This window comes from Suncus etruscus, chromosome 7 (genome assembly GCF_024139225.1).
Source record: "Suncus etruscus isolate mSunEtr1 chromosome 7, mSunEtr1.pri.cur, whole genome shotgun sequence".
Lineage (NCBI taxonomy): Eukaryota > Metazoa > Chordata > Mammalia > Eulipotyphla > Soricidae > Suncus > Suncus etruscus.
Window position 1 is genome coordinate 89,523,278 of NC_064854.1, and position 19,179 is coordinate 89,542,456.

Sequence of the window (19,179 nt, forward strand, 5' to 3'; positions counted from 1 at the left end):
AACGCTCAATGCCAGAAAGCAGTGGTGGGATATTGTGACAAGACTGAATGAAATGAATGCTTCACCCAGAATACTATACCCAGCAAAACTCACTTTCCGGTTTGATGGAAGAATACATGGTTTCACAGACAAAAAACAGCTCAGAAACTTCACAGACACAAAACCAGTCTTAAGAGAAAAACTGAAAGACCTAATCTAAGACAAGACTACCCAAAAGACACACCAAATTTTGAAATAAAGATGGCGTTAAATCCCAGGACAATTCTTTCTCTCAACGTCAATGGACTAAATGCACCAGTTAAGAGACACAGAGTGGCTAAATGGATCAAAAAACTCAATCCAACCTTCTGCTGCCTACAAGAAACGCACCTGAATAGTCAGAACAAACATAGACTCAAAATAAAAGGCTGGAGAAAAGTTATCCAAGCAAACAACACCCATAAAAAAGCTGGAGTGGCCATACTAATATCAGATAATGCAAACTTTATACTCAGGAAGGTTGTAAGGGACAAAGACGGACATTTTATATTAATCAAGGGGTACGTAGAGCAGGAAGAATTCACTCTCCTAAACATATATGCACCGAATGAGGGGCCAGCAAAATATTTAATACAACTGTTGACAAATCTGAAAAATAATATCAACAACACAATAATTGTGGGGGACCTTAACACGGCTTTGTCAACACTGGACAGGTCAATCAGACTGAAACCCAACAAGAATATACTAGACCTGAGGAGAGAAATGGAAGAAAGAGGCCTAGTGGATATATATAGGACACTCCATCCCCAGAAACCTGGATACACATTCTTCTCCAATGTACATGGGACATTCTCCAGGATAGACTACATGCTGGCACATAAAACATACCTCCATAAGATCAAGAGGATAGAAATTTTGCAGACTAACTTCGCTGACCACAAGGCTCTGAAATTATTTGTGAAATCCAAAGGGACTCAGAAGAAACACTTTAACACCTGGAAGTTAAACAGCCTCATGCTCAATAACCAGTGGGTCCGAGATGAAATCAAGGAGGAAATAAAAAGGTTCCTGGAAACAAATGACAATAAAGACACAAACTTTCAGAACTTATGGGACACAGCAAAAGCAGTACTGAGAGGAAAATTTATAGCTTTGCAAGCACACATCAGGAAGGAAGAAGGAGCTTACCTGAGTAGCTTAATGACACAGCTAATAGAACTAGAAAATGCTCAACAAAAGGACCCAAGAATACGAAGACAGAAGGAAATAACAAAGCTGAGAGCAGAAATCAACGAAGTGGAAACTCAAAAAACAATCCGAAAGATCAACGAAAGCAGAAGTTGGTTCTTTGAAAAAATAAACAAGATTGATAGACCACTGGCAAACCTAACAAAGAAAGAGAGAGAGAGAAACTTGATAACTCGTATCAGGAATGAAAAAGGAGAGATCACTACTGATATGACAGAGATTCAAAGGGTAATCAGAAACTACTTTGAAAAACTCTACGCCACTAAAAATGAGAACCTGGAAGAAATGGATAAATTCTAGGACTCTTATAATCTTCCACGGTTGAAGGAAGAGGATGTAGCATATCTAAACACCCCCATCACCATTGATGAAATTAAAACAGTAATCAAATGTCTGCCGAAAAACAAAAGCCCAGGTCCAGACGGATTCACTAATGAATTCTATCAAACTTTCCAAGAGGAACTACTGCCAATCTTGGCAAGACTCTTTCATGAAATTGAACAAACAGAAACACTTCCAAATAGCTTTTATGAAGCCAACATCACCTTGATACCTAAACCAGACAGAGACGCTACCAAAAAAGAAAATTACAGACCAATATCACTGATGAATGCAGATGCAAAGATCCTCAACAAAATCCTGGCAAATAGGATTCAATGCCTCGTTAAGAAGATCATCCACTACGATCAAGTAGGTTTCATCCCAGGAATGCAAGGCTGGTTTAACATCCGTAAATCTATCAACATAATACACAACATCAATAACAAGAAAAATAAAAACCAAATGATCATATCAATAGATGAAGAGAAAGCATTTGATAAGGTCCAACACCCATTCTTGATCAAAACTCTCAGCAAGATGGGAATGGAGGGAACCTTTCTCAATATAGTGAAGGCCATCTACCACAAGCCAGTGGAAAATATTATCCTCAATGGAGAAAAACTGAAAGCCTTCCCTCTAAATTCTGGCACAAGACAAGGCTGTCCTCTCTCACCACTCCTATTCAACATAGCACTGGAAGTACTTGCTATAGCGATTAGGCAAGAAAAGGATATCAAGGGAATCCAGATAGGAAAGGAAGAAGTCAAGCTCTCACTGTTTGCAGATGACATGATACTCTACTTAGAAAACCCTAAAGACTCTATCAAAAAGCTTCTAGAAACAATAGACTCATATAGCAAGGTGGCAGGCTACAAAATTAACACACAAAAATCAATGGCCTTTCTATATACCAATAGTAATAAGGATGAAATGGACATTAAGAAAACAACCCCATTCACAATAGTACCACACAAACTCAAATATCTTGGAATCAACTTGACTAAATATGTGAAGGACCTATACAAAGAAAACTATAAAACTCTGCTCCAAGAAATAAGAGAGGACACACGGAAATGGAAACACATACCCTGCTCATGGATTGGCAGGATTAACATAATCAAAATGTCAATACTCCCCAAGGCATTATACAGATTTAATGCCATCCCTCTAAAGATACCCATGACATTCTTCAAAGAAGTGGATCAGACACTTTTGAAATTCATTTGGAACAATAAACACCCTCGAATAGCTATAGCAATCATTGGGAAAAAGAATATGGGAGGAATTACTTTTCCCAACTTTAAACTGTACTACAAAGCAACAATTATCAAAACAGCATGGTATTGGAATAAGGATAGGTCCTCAGATCAGTGGAATAGGCTTGAATACTCAGAAAATGTTCCCCAGAGATACAACCATCTAATTTTTGATAAAGGAGCAGGAAATCCTAAATGGAGCAGGGAAAGCCTCTTCAACAAGTGGTGTTGGCACAATTGGATAGCCACTTGCAAAAAATTAAACTTAGACCCCCAGCTAACATCATGTACAAAGGTAAAATCCAAATGGATTAAAGACCTCGATATCAGCCCCAAAACCATAAGATATATAGAACAGCACATAGGCAAAACACTCCAGGACATTACAGGCATCTTCAAGGAGGAAACTGCACTCTCCAAGCAAGTGAAAACAGAGATTAACAGATGGGAATATATTAAGTTGAGAAGCTTCTGCACCTCAAAGTAAATAGTGCCCAGGATACAAGAGCCACCCACTGAGTGGGAGAAACTATTCACCCAATACCCATTAGATAAGGGGCTAATCTCCAAAATATACAAGGCACTGACAGAACTTTACAAGAAAAAAACATCTAACCCCATCAAAAAATGGGGAGAAGAAATGAACAGACACTTTGACAAAGAAGAAATACGCATGGCCAAAAGACACATGAAAAAATGTTCCACATCACTAATCATCAGGGAGATGCAAATCAAAACAACGATGAGATACCACCTCACACTCCAGAGAATGGCACACATCACAAAGAATGAGAATAAACAGTGTTGGCGGGGATGTGGAGAGAAAGGAACTCTTATCCACTGCTGGTGGGAATGCTGTCTAGTTCAACCTTTATGGAAAGCGATATGGAGATTCCTCCAAAAACTGGAAATCGAGCTCCCATATGATCCAGCTATACCACTCCTAGGAATATACCCTAGGAACCCAAAAATACAATACAAAAACCCCTTCCTTACACCTATATTCATTGCAGCTCTATTTACCATAGCAAGACTCTGGAAACAACCAAGATGCCCTTCAACAGACGAATGGCTAAAGAAACTGTGGTACATATACACAATAAAATATTATGCAGCTGTCAGGAGAGATGAAGTCATGAAATTTTCCTATACATGGATGTACATGGAATCTATTATGCTGAGTGAAATAAGTCAGAGAGAGAGAGAAAAACGCAGAATGGTCTCACTCATCTATGGGTTTTAAAAAAAATGAAAGACACCCTTGTAATAATAATTTTCAGACACAAAAGAGAAAAGAGCTGGAAGTTCCAGCTCACCTCAGGAAGCTCACCACAAAGAGTGATGAGTTTAGTTAGAGAAATAACTACATTTTTAACTGTCCTAATATTGAGAATGTATGAGGGAAATATAGAGCCTGTTTAGGGTACAGGCGGGGGTTGGGGGGGGAGGAGGGAGATTTGGGACTTGGGTGATGGGAATGTTGCACTGGTGATGGGTGGTGTTCCTTTTATGACTGAAACCCAAACACAATCATGTATGTAATCAAGGTGTTTAAATAAAAAGAAAAATTAAAAAAAAAAAAGAATGTCTTTCATTTTTCTTAACACCCATAGATGAGTGAGACCATTCTGTGTTTCTCTCTCTCTCTCTCTCTCTCTCTCTCTCTCTCTCTCTCTCTCTCTCTCTCTCTCTCTCTCTCTCTCTCTCTCTGACTTATTTCACTCAGCATAATAGATTCCGTGTACATCCATGTATAGGAAAATTTCATGACTTCATCTCTCCTGACAGCTGCATAATATTCCATTGTGTATATGTACCACAGTTTCTTTAGCCATTCGTCTGTTGAAGGGCATCTTGGTTGTTTCCAGAGTCTTGCTATGGTAAATTGTACTGCAATGAATATAGGTGTAAATAAGGGGTTTTTGTGTTGTATTTTTGTGTTCCTAGGGTATATTCCTAGGAGTGGTATAGCTGGATTGTATGGGAGCTCGATTTCCAGTTTTTGGAGGAATCTCCATATCGCTTTCCATAAAGGTTGAACTAGACGGCATTCCCACCAGCAGTGGATGAGTTTCTTTTTCTCCACATCCCCGCCAACACTGTTTATTCTCATTCTTTGTGATGTGTGCCATTCTCTGGGGTGTGAGGTGGTACCTCATAGTTGTTTTGATTTGCATCTCCCTGATGATTAGTGATGTGGAGCATTTTTTTATGTGTCTTTTGGCCATTTTTATTTCTTCTTTGTCAAAGTGTCTGTCCATTTCTTCTCCCCACATTTTGATGGACTTAGATTTTTTTTCTTGTAAAGTTCTGTCAATGCCTTGTATATTTTGGAGATTAGCCCCTTATCTTTTTTTATATTAACATAATTTTTATTTTGATCATAGTGGCTTACATATTGTTGACAATAATATTTTAGGTATATATTTACATAAAATCAGGGGGGATTCCCATCACCAGTTTGTCTTCCCTACTCCTCCGTTTTTGTCCTACCTCTCATCTCCTCTTCCCTCACCCCCAGGGCTGCTAGAATATGTGGTCCCTTCCGTACCTATCCTATTACTTCATAGTCTTACACCTGTTTGGTCCTGATGCCTCCCTTATTTCCCCCTCTAATTGTGAGGCAGGATTAGGTAGTTCAAGTTATGTGGTTTTGTTTGAAGAGGAGAAAAGTAATAAACTGGGGTAAAAGTCTAATACGCTGAAAATAAGCAGAATTCTTCTAGAGGCTCTCGTCATCGGTTTGAGAGACGAAGGAGAAAAAGAAGGTGAAACACTCCACCACTACGAAAAGAAGTGTCAAATATCTATTAAGACTTCCAACAATAATGCTAAGCACCACAAAAACAAAAGCAAACAAACAAACAAAAAATGCCGTGGTCTTGAGATAAACACCATGGCAGAGCACATAAAGAGGGAAAAGAAGGGGCTAGAGAGATAGCATGGAGGCAAGGCATCTGCCCTTCATGCAAGAGGTCATCGGCTCGAATCTCGGCGCCCTATATGGTCCCTCTTGCCTGCCAGAGCAATCTCTGAGCCTGGAGCCAGGCATATCCCCTGAGCACTTCCAGGCGCTACCCAAAAACCTGAAGAAAAAAAAAAGAAGAAAAGAAAAAGAGAAGAAAAAAAAAGATAAGTATAAGTGGGGGCAACAACTTCAATAACCACACCAAAACAAAGAAATCAACCAAAAATAGATAGGTAAATAAAATTAATAATAGTAGTACATGAAGATAAAAAGTAATATATGAAAAATAAACAATGTTTTGTGTTTTTTTCCCTTCTGCCCAGGCACAGTAAATAATGGGGTCATTCGAAAAGGGATTCACATGGCCTAAAAGATGTGGAGTTTCTCCGCCCTTGGAGTATATTGTCATGGGATCAACTATAGACTCTGTTCATGATCCATTATTCTCCCAGTGGTGCATTTGTGGTGTTTGGGAGACTTCTGCTCTGTCCTGGGTGATACAGTCAGTCCTCTGTATCTAGAGATCTCAGTATCTGCACAGTTACAGGGGTGGGACTTATGATGAAGTCAGTCTTTGTGGTTGTAGAAGTTCTGTTCCCTCAGTGTCATTTTAATCCATCTTCTGTGGTTGGTGGTCTTGGTCTTGGCACTAAACCTGGGATGGCACCTAGGATAACGCCTTTCCTTGTGTTTCCAAGGGAGGGGAGTCCTTTGTGGATGAATCCTCACACAGGATCAAATTTTAGGCCCGAGCAAGCAGCAGAGAAGACAGTCCAGAGAGAAATGCTGGGCTTCAGTGATCCAGCACAGTCCTTAGTGTGATTTTTTCTTCTTGTTGCGATGGTGTTCTTTCCTTAGGAAGAGCACATGGCTGTGTAGCGAAGCAGAGCTTTTGTGCTCTGCTGGAGCCCCTTTTCGGCCTACTCCCAAGAGGTTCATGCAACAGGATAGTAGACAGACACACAGGTAGCACTCACAATTTTTGACATTCGGGCCCCACTGGGCAGGCATGGTTTCGTGGATTTTCCCAGCCTGATGTCACAAACAGGGGACCTGGCTTCTGCAAAGTATAGCTGGTTTTCACGTTATGGAGAAGTTCTTGGTGTTCCCGCCCTAGAATTGGCCTCTGAGAAAGCGAGTTTTCTGGAGCCTCTTTTCGGCCCACGCCCAAGAGGTTCACGCAACAGGATAGTAGACAGACACACACAGGCAGCACTCACAATTTTTCACAGTCAGGCCCCACTGGGCAGGCATAGTTTTTTCAAGGTGTTTAAAAAATATTATTAGAAAAAAGTCTATCCCTTTTTAAATAGTATCTAAAATGATCAAGTGCCCAGGAATCAACCTAAAAAGAAAGGTGAAAGACCTGTAGCATGAAAACTTCAAAACACTTCAGAAAGGAATTGAATAGGGCCTAAGGAATTGTAGGAATTACCCATGCTCATGGGTTGGAAGAATCAATATCATCAAAATGAGCATCTTACCTAAACTACAATATAGATTCAATGCAATCCCTATTAAAATTCAAACATTTTTAAGGCCTTAGCACAATCAATTATAAAGTTTGTGTGGAACCACAAAAGTCCTAGCTTAGCCAAATCCATACTGTAAAACAAGAAATTGAGTAGCATCTCTTTATGTAACTTGAAGCTGTACTACACAACCTTAATGAAAAATAAATCATGGTACAGAAACAAAAAGAGATTTTCAAACCAATGGATCATAATAGAATATTCAGTGGATTATGAAGATGTGGTAGATATTTAATACTACAAAGTGGTAAGAAATTACATAACCATTCAATTTGCAGTAACATGGATAAAACTTGAAAATATTTTATTAAATGAAGTAAGCCAGAAGAAGAAAGGTAGAGAATGAGTGTCACTTATGTTATTTAGAATAACTGCATGAAGAAACACAACAATCTAAATGGTAGCTATACTGAACACTGTAGATGCCAAAGTATAGCAAGGAGAGAGAAACAAATCAAGTGAAAATAGAGAAAAACAAAGTCTGTACTCTCTCTTATACTACAAAGAAAACTCTAGCAATGGAAACAACTGTTTAGATTGAACAGGTATCCAATACACCTCTCACTACAGAGGTCTATTATAATGTTCTAATGCTTTGATCTATAGAAGCAGGTGCAGATTATGTTTGGAAACCAGAGACTTCCTCTGCAATGCTCAATATTAGTATGTTTTAGTGTCTTAATTTTACTATGTTTAAAAATAACACTTCAACTTTTGGAGGGGCACACCTGGTGACGCCCAGGAGTAACTCCTAGCTCTGCACTCAAAAATCTTGCCTGGCTCAGCGGAAAATATGGACACCAGAGGATCAAACCACAGTCCTTTCTGGGTCAGCCATTGTGCAAGGCAAATGCCCTACCGCTGTGCCATTGCTCTGGCCCCAACTCTTCAACTTTTTTGTCCACAGTGGTTCTTGAAATTACAGTTTGGCCATCCTAATTTCCATTTCAGTGCTCTGTCCTATTAGACGCAAATACGTGCTCATTATGCAATGTTTTGACAAAATATTTCAATTTGTTCATTTCCTTTTGATTACATCTGCTACTATGATCTAATACTTATGTCCTTACAGACCACTGAAATAGGCAATGTCACATCATAGACATTAGTTACAGAAGACTTTTGTTACTTTTGTTCATTGGATATATTTGCAAATTATTCTTTTCCATTACAAGCTAAATGACTATATCATCATGACCACACTGTCAGTTTGTTTTCCAGAAAGGAACCTGGAGGCAAAATACACAGTAGATGATACTACATGGGGTAATCTCTTCTTATAGTGCTCAGTACAATATTGATTAGTATTCTAGGTGTGAAAAAATATATTTATCCTAAAATGCTCAATGCACAATCTGACCCCAGATATTTTATTTAGCAAATTTCTCCCTTACCAATGATGAAGTGCCTAGAAATTGTAAAACCTATGCCCCCACTATTGTGTTGGCTCCATTTTATTAAACATTCTGATCCATCACATAAGAGTCAGTTCTCCAACTGCAACCTACTTATAGATCTCTAATATCTGGCTATATATGATTGTGAGTGTGAATACGGTGGACTCCTCTATGTTTATCTAATCATTATTTTATAAATCCCTGCCTATATATATGGTCACTCATATATATAATATATATAATCTCTCCTTATACCTCTATTCATCACCTTCTGAATTCTCTTCTACCCTCTGACACCTTTTACCCTGATCCATTAACTCTTTATATTTAATTTTCTATACCCTAGGTTCTTAACTCCTCAGGAACTGGAACCTTCTCCCTGCCCCCAGCAAGCTGAGACCTTGCTCCCAAAGAGAAAAGACACCTTCTCAGCCTCCATCTCTCATCCTAGGAAGAAGCTGCAGCCACCACTCCTGCTGACTCATTCTATGTGGCCCTTTATCTCCCACCTCCCCTCACTGTAGACTGCTGCTTGCTACAGGTTTCTGCTTCAGAGAGAACCTAAGCTCAAGGTCACTACTTGAACCCTGACTGCTGATAATCATATCTCAAAATCCACAAGACCATAGTGCAGGATAAAAATGTGTCCTGAATTTTATCCTTCCCTCAGACTATTTCAAAAGACTTAAGGAAAATATTTATGCTTTTTTGTTTCTATAGATGCATTTTCTTAATCGTTATAATTCTTAGTGTTTATTTTCATATATAGAAGTAGCTTTTTCTATTTCACCCTTAATAGGAAATTCTAGTATACAGAGTTGCTTAGGATATGAGCTCAGGTCATAGAGACTGTTTAGCTTCTTATTCTTACCCCAAATGCACCAGTAATATCATATGACATTGTTTCTTTGTATAAAAGCACACTAAAATGGAGAGATCTTATGTAGAGAAAGTTCTTGTTTGTTTGTTTGTTTATTTATTTATTTATGATTTTGGGGTCATCTCCAGCAGCGCTCAGGGATTACTCCTGGCTCTATGCTCAGATATCGCTCCTGGCAGGCTCTGGGGACCATATAGGATGCCGGGATTTGAACCACTGTCCTTCTGCATGCAAGGCAAACGCCCTACCTTCATGTCATCTCTCCAGCCCAAGAAAGTTGTTATTTAATAGAAAGAAGAACCCATAAACTTTATATAGTGGGGGGGGAACTTGCACCATGAATATTTGTCATGGGGACTGACTTAGGCCTCAAATGATTGGACATCAACTTTCCAATCCTGAACCCTAGATCACAACCTTAGAACTGGAAAGTTTTTTTTTTTTGTTTGTTTGTTTTTTACAAATCCTGGAATCAAACTTCTTTCAGGGAGGCCCTAAAATGCTTCTCTGGCAACAGCTTTCTCCAACGTAGGTTCATATGACACCCTGACAATGAGAAAACAGCAACAACTTGATCTAAGGGCAGGTTTCTTTCTCGTGCCACCTAATAGTAAGATGAAATCAGAAGATGCTTAGTGATACTCTGACTTTGTTCTAAGATCTTGCAAAAACCAAGCTCTTTAATTACAAAAGACTGACTATGACAACTGTGACTGAGTAAAATTTCTCCTTGGGGTTGAACAAGTAACATGCCCAGAGCCTGTAGTCATTTTATAACAATTTTATTCTTGGGTAGAAACACCCTGTTTTTTTTTAAACCAAGGGAATTTCCTTTATAATTTTTCCCAATGTTTACCGCATCTATGCAAAAAAAAAAGGAAAAGGAAAGAAAAAAAATTATGCCACATCTGCCCTCTCCTTTTCCTTATCTGCCCTCTCCTTTTTCTTTTTAATTTTATTTATATCTTTTAGATAGAGCCTCCTGCCTTTTATTCAAAAAACATTGAAACATGGATTATCTTGTTTTGCTTTTTACTTCATATTTCTATGTCTTTCTACAAATTGAGAAAATAAAAGGAAAAGTGGATGGGACCCAGGGGCCAAGTGGTCTCTTATGGGAAAAAGGTTCAGAATAAATACCCAAGCCAAAGTCAATGGCAATAGAATCAAGAGAACCAAGCTATAACAAGCTAAACACAAAATGGGTCTGTTACACTGGTAAACCAGGTGGCTAAGAGTGGAGGTATGAGATGCATGCTAAAAATTCTGGTGGAGAGAAGTCAACATTGATAGTGGGAACGTCCCTAATTCACTGTCACAATATGTCAGAAATACAACTATGAAAGACTTGTATCTCACGAATATCTCAATAAAATTTTGCTGCAAGTGCTCACTGGATATCTTATTTGTTTCCTTTTTTTGAACTGTTGTGGTGTTTCACCTTCTTTTCCCCTTCATCCCTCAAACCAGGATGAGAGCCTTTAGAATGATTCTGCTCATAGTCGGCATAGTCGATTTTTACCCCACTATATTATCTTTCTCTTCCTCAAACAAAACCACATAACTTCAACTTTCTAGTCCCGCCTTCCAATTAGAGGGGGCAGTAATGGAGGCACCAAGACCAAACAGTTATAAGACCACTAAGTAATAAACTAGACACAGAAGCAACCACGCATTCTAGCAGCCCCTGGGGAGGATAAGTGAGGCAGGATGGGAGCAGTTGTGGGAGGACAATTTGGTGGTGGGAATTTCCCTGATTCAATGTAAATATGTACCTGGAATATTACTGTGAATGATATGCAAGCCACTATAATTAAAATAAAAATTAAATAAAAAAGTATAAGCAGGGGCCAGAAAGATAGCACAGCAGTAAGGTGTTTGCCTTAGATGCAGAAGGACAGTGGTCAAATCCCGGCATCCCATATGGTCCCCCGAGCCTGCCAGGAGCAATTTCTGAGCATAGAGCCAGGAACAATCCTTGAGAGCTACTGGGTGTGACCCAAAACTCAAAAAAAAAAAGTATAAGCAGAGATTACTTTGAAAATATTTATGCCACAATACAAAATAACTTGTAAGAAATAGATAATTGCTTGGAGTCCTATAACCTCCCAAATTGAGACAAGATAATCTAGAATAAATTAATAGACCTATAAAGGTTGGAAAAATTGAAATTTTAATCAAATGGGTTCCCAAAAACAATAGCCCAGGTCCAGAAGTATCCATTATTAAGATCGTTGAGACATTTAATGAGGACCTAATGCCAATCATTTTCAGGCTTTTTTTTTAAAAAATTGAACAACCAGAGCACTTCCAAATAGTTCCTTTAAAGCTAACATCACTTATTGAATGAGCTAAGTCCTCTGGTTCAAACACTAGAACACTAGAAAGACAGGGGTCTGGAAGCAATCATTAATGCGGAAATAATCTACACAGTTAAAAGCTACACGAACAGGTTCAGGAAATTCAGTACTCAAGCAAGCCACACAAGCTTTCTGCTCCTAAGGAGAAATGCAACTTAGGGGTGGAAGACCACTGAATGAGTGCCTGGTTCCTCAGACCTCTGCTTTTATTGGCAAGAACTAAGCCACACCCTAGGATGGAAGAGGTATATTAAGTAGGGTATAATCTAATAATCTCAGCACCAGATCACAACCAAGGGTGGAGTATGAATATTGATTAGGGTAGGACCAGTAATTCAACATCTTCCTCTAAATGACTTTATAGAAAAACAAAATAATTTAAATTCCATGATTCTAATATTAGGGCAGATGCCTCTAAAAATAAAGGCAAAGTTTGGTAATATTTTGCATAGGTACAGCAAAAGTTGGAAAAATATAAAGAAAAATTTTGGCCTAAAATCATGGTATCCTTACCCATGAAGCATCCTGCCTTAAGACCATCATCTGCACAGACCATCATCTGTGCAAAGACCATTTTCCTTTTCACCATAATGGTTTAAGACAGAGAATAATTTCTATTCTTCATAGTTGTTCTTAGAGTCCATAGTATACTGTTAAAGAAAAAGGCTTTCTAAAGGAAAGTTCACATAGGTCTGTAATTATTTTGATATTCTTGCCATTGTAGAAGTGCTTCAAATGTTTTAATAGCACAAGTTGTAGTTTCAAATTTCTGTGCTCTTTAAAAACTCTTGCTGTGTTTCACAGTGGCTGCAATAAACCCTATTTTTATTTTATTTTATTTTTTAGTTCTTTAAAAAACACTTTAAGGCAACCTTGCAACATGCATTTATCTGTAGATGTCAAAGGCAAGAATAAATGAGTAAAGATCTCTAATGCCTGAGATTCTTGGTGGCTGAAGAGGCATTGAGTTGTAGATTTAAGCTGGCCTTAAAAAAGTGTAGCAATAGTAGACTCATTAAACTACTTGTGTCTCTACCAATGTTGTTTTACAGCTTTTTGAGTCAACAAGATGATATCTGTTTTCCTCTATATGTCCATTTGGTATATCAGCTTTGTACAAGTACTGATAAAGACACTCCATCAAAAATAGATGTAGTTCATGTGGATCCTGTTGTCTCCTGAAAATTGATTATTTATCTTTCCAGTGGTCATCTTAAAGTCTTTCGGGTTGATACACCTGTGCTGTCCTGCCCCTAAGGCTTTTATAATCTTACCAAACTCTTATGCCACCTTGCCTTTATGTCCCAACAAATTTATCCTATTATTGTTCTTCTTATAATGGTTCTGGTAAAAATGGTCAGTCAAACAGGAAATATTATACAGGCATTGTAGCACTGAGTTCATGTAACAAGTTTTTCCTAAATTATGAGGCCGAGAGAGTAGGGCCAGTTTCCTCATTTACAGCATCAAGATTCTGGAACAGGTAATATCCACCCATGATAGTCTGCCTCATAATGTGGTGTCTGTTTATTAACCTCATTATCTATTGATGTCACAGATTATTCTTTGCCACATTTTTTTAATAATCTGTGTTGATTCTGAGGTAAGGGTTACACACTTATCATTCAATTGTGTTTGAGTTTTTTGTTGTTGTTATTTTGTGTTTGTGGAAATCCTGCTTCTGACAGGTGAAGTGGCACCCAGAGTTACTTGCCTGGGTTGCCATCTTTGAAACACAAGCATATCCTTTTCCTCAAATGAGGAGGTTACCAGAAATCCATTCATTATCCATTATGCCTATATAGGTTAATTAATTTTTTTTGTACCTGAACATCTTCTTGAAAGTTTATTTCTGCAGTGGTATAGGGTCTCCTTGAAGTAAATTTAAGAAGTGTAGTGAAAATAATGTTAAAAATAGAATGTTAGTGTGTGGCATGCCACGTTTTCTACATTTTAATAATGTAGCTGACTAGTTGAGTTTTTAGAGTCCTGTGAGCCTTCTCAACTATGACTTGCCCTCTGAGATTATAAGGGAACCCCATGATATACTTGATTTGCCTTTTCTTTCAAAATAATTGCAAATTTTTGCTTACATAGGCTGGGCCATTTTCTGACTTAATGGATTAGTGGACCCCCATAACAGAAAAGCACAAACTGCCTCAGCTCTTTCAGAAATAATTGGAACTCCCCATATAAAGTAGGAATAGGTATCCACCACCATATATAGGTTTTTTTTTTTTTAAGGAAAAAAATTTCAACATTTGTGATATCCATTTGCCACAATTCATTAGTCTGTATTCCTGAGGGTTTGGCCCCAGACACATTTGTTCTTATATTCAAGGCCCACAGATGCTATATGTATCAACTATTTTTCTGGTCTGACTCCATTGAATATGATAATCAACATGTCGATGATGGAGATTTGTGTGCAGTGTGGCATGTTCTTCTACAGGAAACTAAATATTGACATGGCCAGGTGATCAGCAGTTTCATTATCTTTTGCCATTGGCCCTTAGTAGGCCAGAATCGGCTCCAATGTGAGAGATACATTTAGGCCTAGAGCATTTTTGCAGAAAACGCTGTTTGTTATTTTGGACGCTAATGACACAGGCTCAATATTGGGTATCACGTTTGTTTGAAGAATACTACTGTGTCATTCTTGAGTGCAGAGCCAGGAATAAGCCATGAGCAGACAGTCTAGTAGTCCAAAGGGGCTTGAGCAAGAATGGCACTTAACTTGCAAATGTCAATTTAATTTAAATTCTCAGTTTCTATTATGACCCTCTAAGCCAGCTTGAAATTATTACTGAGTGATGAACCAGGAGTAACAGGGAATACTGATGACTGAGACCAGAGAACAAAACAATCTTAAAGAACAATGAAACCAAGAGGTGGTTATTTGAAAAAATGTGAAAAGATCAAAATCAATTAGCACTAGCAAGACTCGCAAAGTATAGAGAAAACTAATAGAAAATCAGAAAGGAAATGAAGATGTCAAAAGAGATACCATGTAAATATAAAGGACCATCAAAGACTACTTTGAGAATCTTTATACCATGAGAAACTTCAGAAGAAATAGATAAATGCTTGGACTTCTATAACTTTCCTAGGTTGAATCAAAAAGATATGAAACACATGAACAGACCTACAGTTTCTAAGAAAATAAAAAAGTAATCAATGTCTACACTAAAACAAAAGCCCAAGCCCAGGTGAATTTACTAATAAATTTGTTAATATCTTTAAAGAATATCTACAACCAATTTTTTCAGGTTATTTCAGAAAATTGACAAAAACAGAAACAGTCTTAAATAGTTTTCATGAAACATCTTCTTAGTACGAAAAAAGGAGACAGACACTATAAAACAGAAATATGGGGTGATATCCCTGATAAACATATATGCAAAGATCTGTACAAAATTTTAGCAAATAGAATCCCAAAAACTCATAAAAATATTGTATATCATGACCAACTGGGAGTCAGCTATAGCATGCCAGAATGGTTTAACATATGCACATCTATCAATATAATACACATTTTTTATATTTATGGGTTCTTTATATATCACAGATTAATAAAATTATCTTGTGTTTGTTTTCCTTCTGGATTACTTAACTTAAAATAAAATCTTCTAGTTTCAAACAGGTTTCTAAAAATTGCATGATTTCTTCTCTCCTTGTAGCTATATAGTATTGAATTGTACGTTTATACCATATGTTCATAATCTAGTATTCTTTTTTTGACAACTAGGTTAATTCCATGCTTTAGCTAATGTACTAAGTGCAGCAATGAACAATGATGTGCATATATTCTTTTGAATCAGTGTTTTTTTTTTTATTTCTTGGGTATATATTCAAAATGAAATTGCTGAGTCATGGTAGCTTAATTCTAAGTTTACTAAGATATTCTCCTAGATATTTTCAACAGAGAAATAGATATTTTTTCTAGAGATGTTAACCTATTTCCATGAACACTACATGACAGTTATATTTTCACCACTTCCCTGCCAGCATAGACTGTCTATATTTTTGATTTGTGCAATTCTCACTGGAAGGAGTTGATAGATATTGCTGCCTTGATGTAAATTTACCTAATTATATGTGTTGATAGGCACTTTCTTCATGTGCCTAAAGGTGACCTTTGTCTTCCTCTGAGAAGTGTTTGTAATTTCCTACCCCCCCATTTTGATTGAGCTTTTGATCTGATATATTTTGAGTAAGGTGGCAGGATATAAAACTATACAAAATAGCCCATATTAAATAATAAAAATGACAGATATTAAAAATAGCAGATATTAAAAATAGCTATTCAAATTGTAGATAATAAAATCAAGTACTTCAAAATTAGTTTAACAAAAATTTAAAGATATATACAAAGAAAATTACAATACACTACTTCAATAAATATAAAAAGGACATGAGGAAGTGAAAATGCATTTTCTGGTAACAAATTGCGAGGATTAATATCACCAAAATGACAATTCTCTTTCAAAACTCTGTAAAGATTAAATGCAATCCTTACAAGAATACCCAGGACATTTTACAAATAAATAGATGAATCACTTCAGAAATGCATATGGAATAAAAAACTCTACCAAATAGCTATAGCAATTTATGGAAAAATAAATATATGATATCACATACCTGCCTGAACTTCAAACTGTACTATAATCAACAGTTATTAAAATGTGATAATCCTGAAATAAAGATAGGATCTTATTTCAAGTAAATAAAGTTTAATATACAGAAACAAACCCTTAGGTATATTGTTAGTTAATATTTGGTAAAGAGCAAACATTATGAAGTAGAATAAGGAAAGCCTCTTCAAAAGTGATGCTGGGGAAAACTGTTCAACAACATGCAAAATAATGAAATCAGACTGACTACTTGTTAGGCTTCTCTTAGATTCTGAACAAGAAAAGACACCATTAGTAAGGACAACATATTGTAAGCCACATGTTAAGCTTTTTCAAACCTATTTCCATTAAAACCACCCCAATTTACTTGGACACCCCATTTAGCTTATCTGGAAGGGACACAAGGGAGCATAGGAAGATATCCTAGGACCTAGACCACAGCAATCATTTTGAAGATCATCAAAAGCTAGAACTTCCCTATACCTCCTCCCTTTATAATCTCATTCATTACTTGGGCCTGGTCGTCTTTTCTGGGAGACAGCCCTGATTGTTCAGTATAGGGCTTGTGGCTGATGGAATAATGTTTTGTTCAACTTTACTCCAATTGAGGGATCTCATCTTTCAATTTCAGGCCCTAACCATCTGGGGACTCCTCTGCGATCAACCAGTGATGATTTAGTTGCCAACAAATCTGCTTAGGTCTTGAAAACATACACCAGGAACCACTGAAAGTAGGTGGAGGCCCTGTCTTCAGGACTTAAAATTGTCCAGCAGAATGCCTGGATAATCCAATCAATTTTATCTGTTCTCCTGCAATTCTTAGATGGGAGGGGGCAGAAGAAGTTTAATTGAGGTTATGTGCATGTGTATATAGAGAGTGGGAGGGAGAAATCAAGAAACCATGGAAGGGAGTCCTGAGGAGAGGGTGTCAGGAGGCAGCCTGGTCACTTTCCAATGGTGAAAATTGCCTGGAGAAAAAAAATGGTCAGTTTAAAACTGAATTCAAGAAAACTAGAATATGTAATTTTGAAAACAGTGTGAATTTGTCCTATCAGTGATTAATTTTGGGATTTGCTTATTTCTGGGCAAGGAAACTTTCTTAGCCCTTTCCCCTACAAAACTTATTATCTAATCCCAAAACAAAATCCAACAGAGTTAACAGGGAAGATTGATCCAGGTGGGCTTTTGCATATCAAAGAAAATATTTGGCAAGAGTTGGATGATAGGAGAATGCCTTTGTTAATAGAATTGGGCAGAAAATGTTATAAATTATTGTGGTTTGGCCCTTTTAGACAGCATTGTTAATTTTTGAGTTCATGTTGTTTTTAAGGTAACTCAATTTCATGTCAATTTTTTCACATCAAACTTAATGTTGGGGTTAATTGTAAAAGTTTCAATGATACTAGATTGTGAATATCTAAAAGAAGAGAACTGGTATAAATGTCCTTAATAAGTACCATAAAGGACAATTTTGTCCTGCTAGGTATGAGATTATTTAGAAATTTTGTTCTAAAATGGCAGAAAACAGTTTCAAGTTTCCCTCTAGAGCCTTATTGCTGGGTTCTAGGTTGCTAACTTGGGAAGCTGTATGCTCTGTGAAGAGGCTGGAGTGTAGAGCCAACGAGGATTCTCTTCAATCCTCTGAGCTCGATGCATGCAGATGCTTGTGGCAAGCAGGGCAGCAAAACTGTCAGTCATAGGATAAAGAGAGAAGAGAAGGTTGGAGAAAGAAGGTTAGATGAGTGTTTTGTGTAGAAAAGATAATGAAGTTATTAATAAATAGAGGGACGTCTGTGTGTGTAATCAGTCAATTGCAAATTTGGATACAAGAAAGGTAAAATTAAAACAAAGTAATATGCAGAAGGTTTGAGAATTGTGTCAGAAAAAACTATTCATACAGTATTTCTATTTGTATGTTGTTTCTAAATTAGAAATAATCTAATGTTTATGTAGATGCTCAGATGCTGTAGACTCAGGTTAAAGTGCTCTTAGAACTCTACATATTTATAAATAATAAATGATCTAATTTTTGTAAAGAATTCAATTGAGAATTCTATATAAAAAAACTTAGATGTTATAGGCTCATGCTCTTAGAAAATTAGACCAAATACTATAGAAAATCAAGGTTTCCAAATGAGATTTAAAGTTATGTGCATAATCATTGTCTGTGTGTTCTGTAAATTGAGAAAAATTGCATTTTCTCTTGGCACATTTAGTATTTTTTATGCTACCTGGCATTATGTTGCTTTTTTAATGTAAACAGGCAGGAAGTTTTCCTCTTTGTATTGGGGAATACTCCTTATGCAGACAGGAAATCTTAAAAATAAGCTGGAATTCCTAAAACCCCCTTTCAGGGAAATAGAGTTGAAAGGAGTTAGAATTGAGTGACAAGAAAGTTCCATACTATTACAAATACTTTGCTCATCTTAGGAAGACTATAAAGGTAGATTGGCCTTGAGAAATCAGAAATTGTCTAGGAGCATCTAGATCTCTGCGAGCTCTGCTCACTATCTGCAACCTGGGTCTTGCTCTCAGCATTGAGAAAAGTTCTTGAGATCAGAATATATTCCAACTATGAAGAGGGATGGGACAGATTCCTTC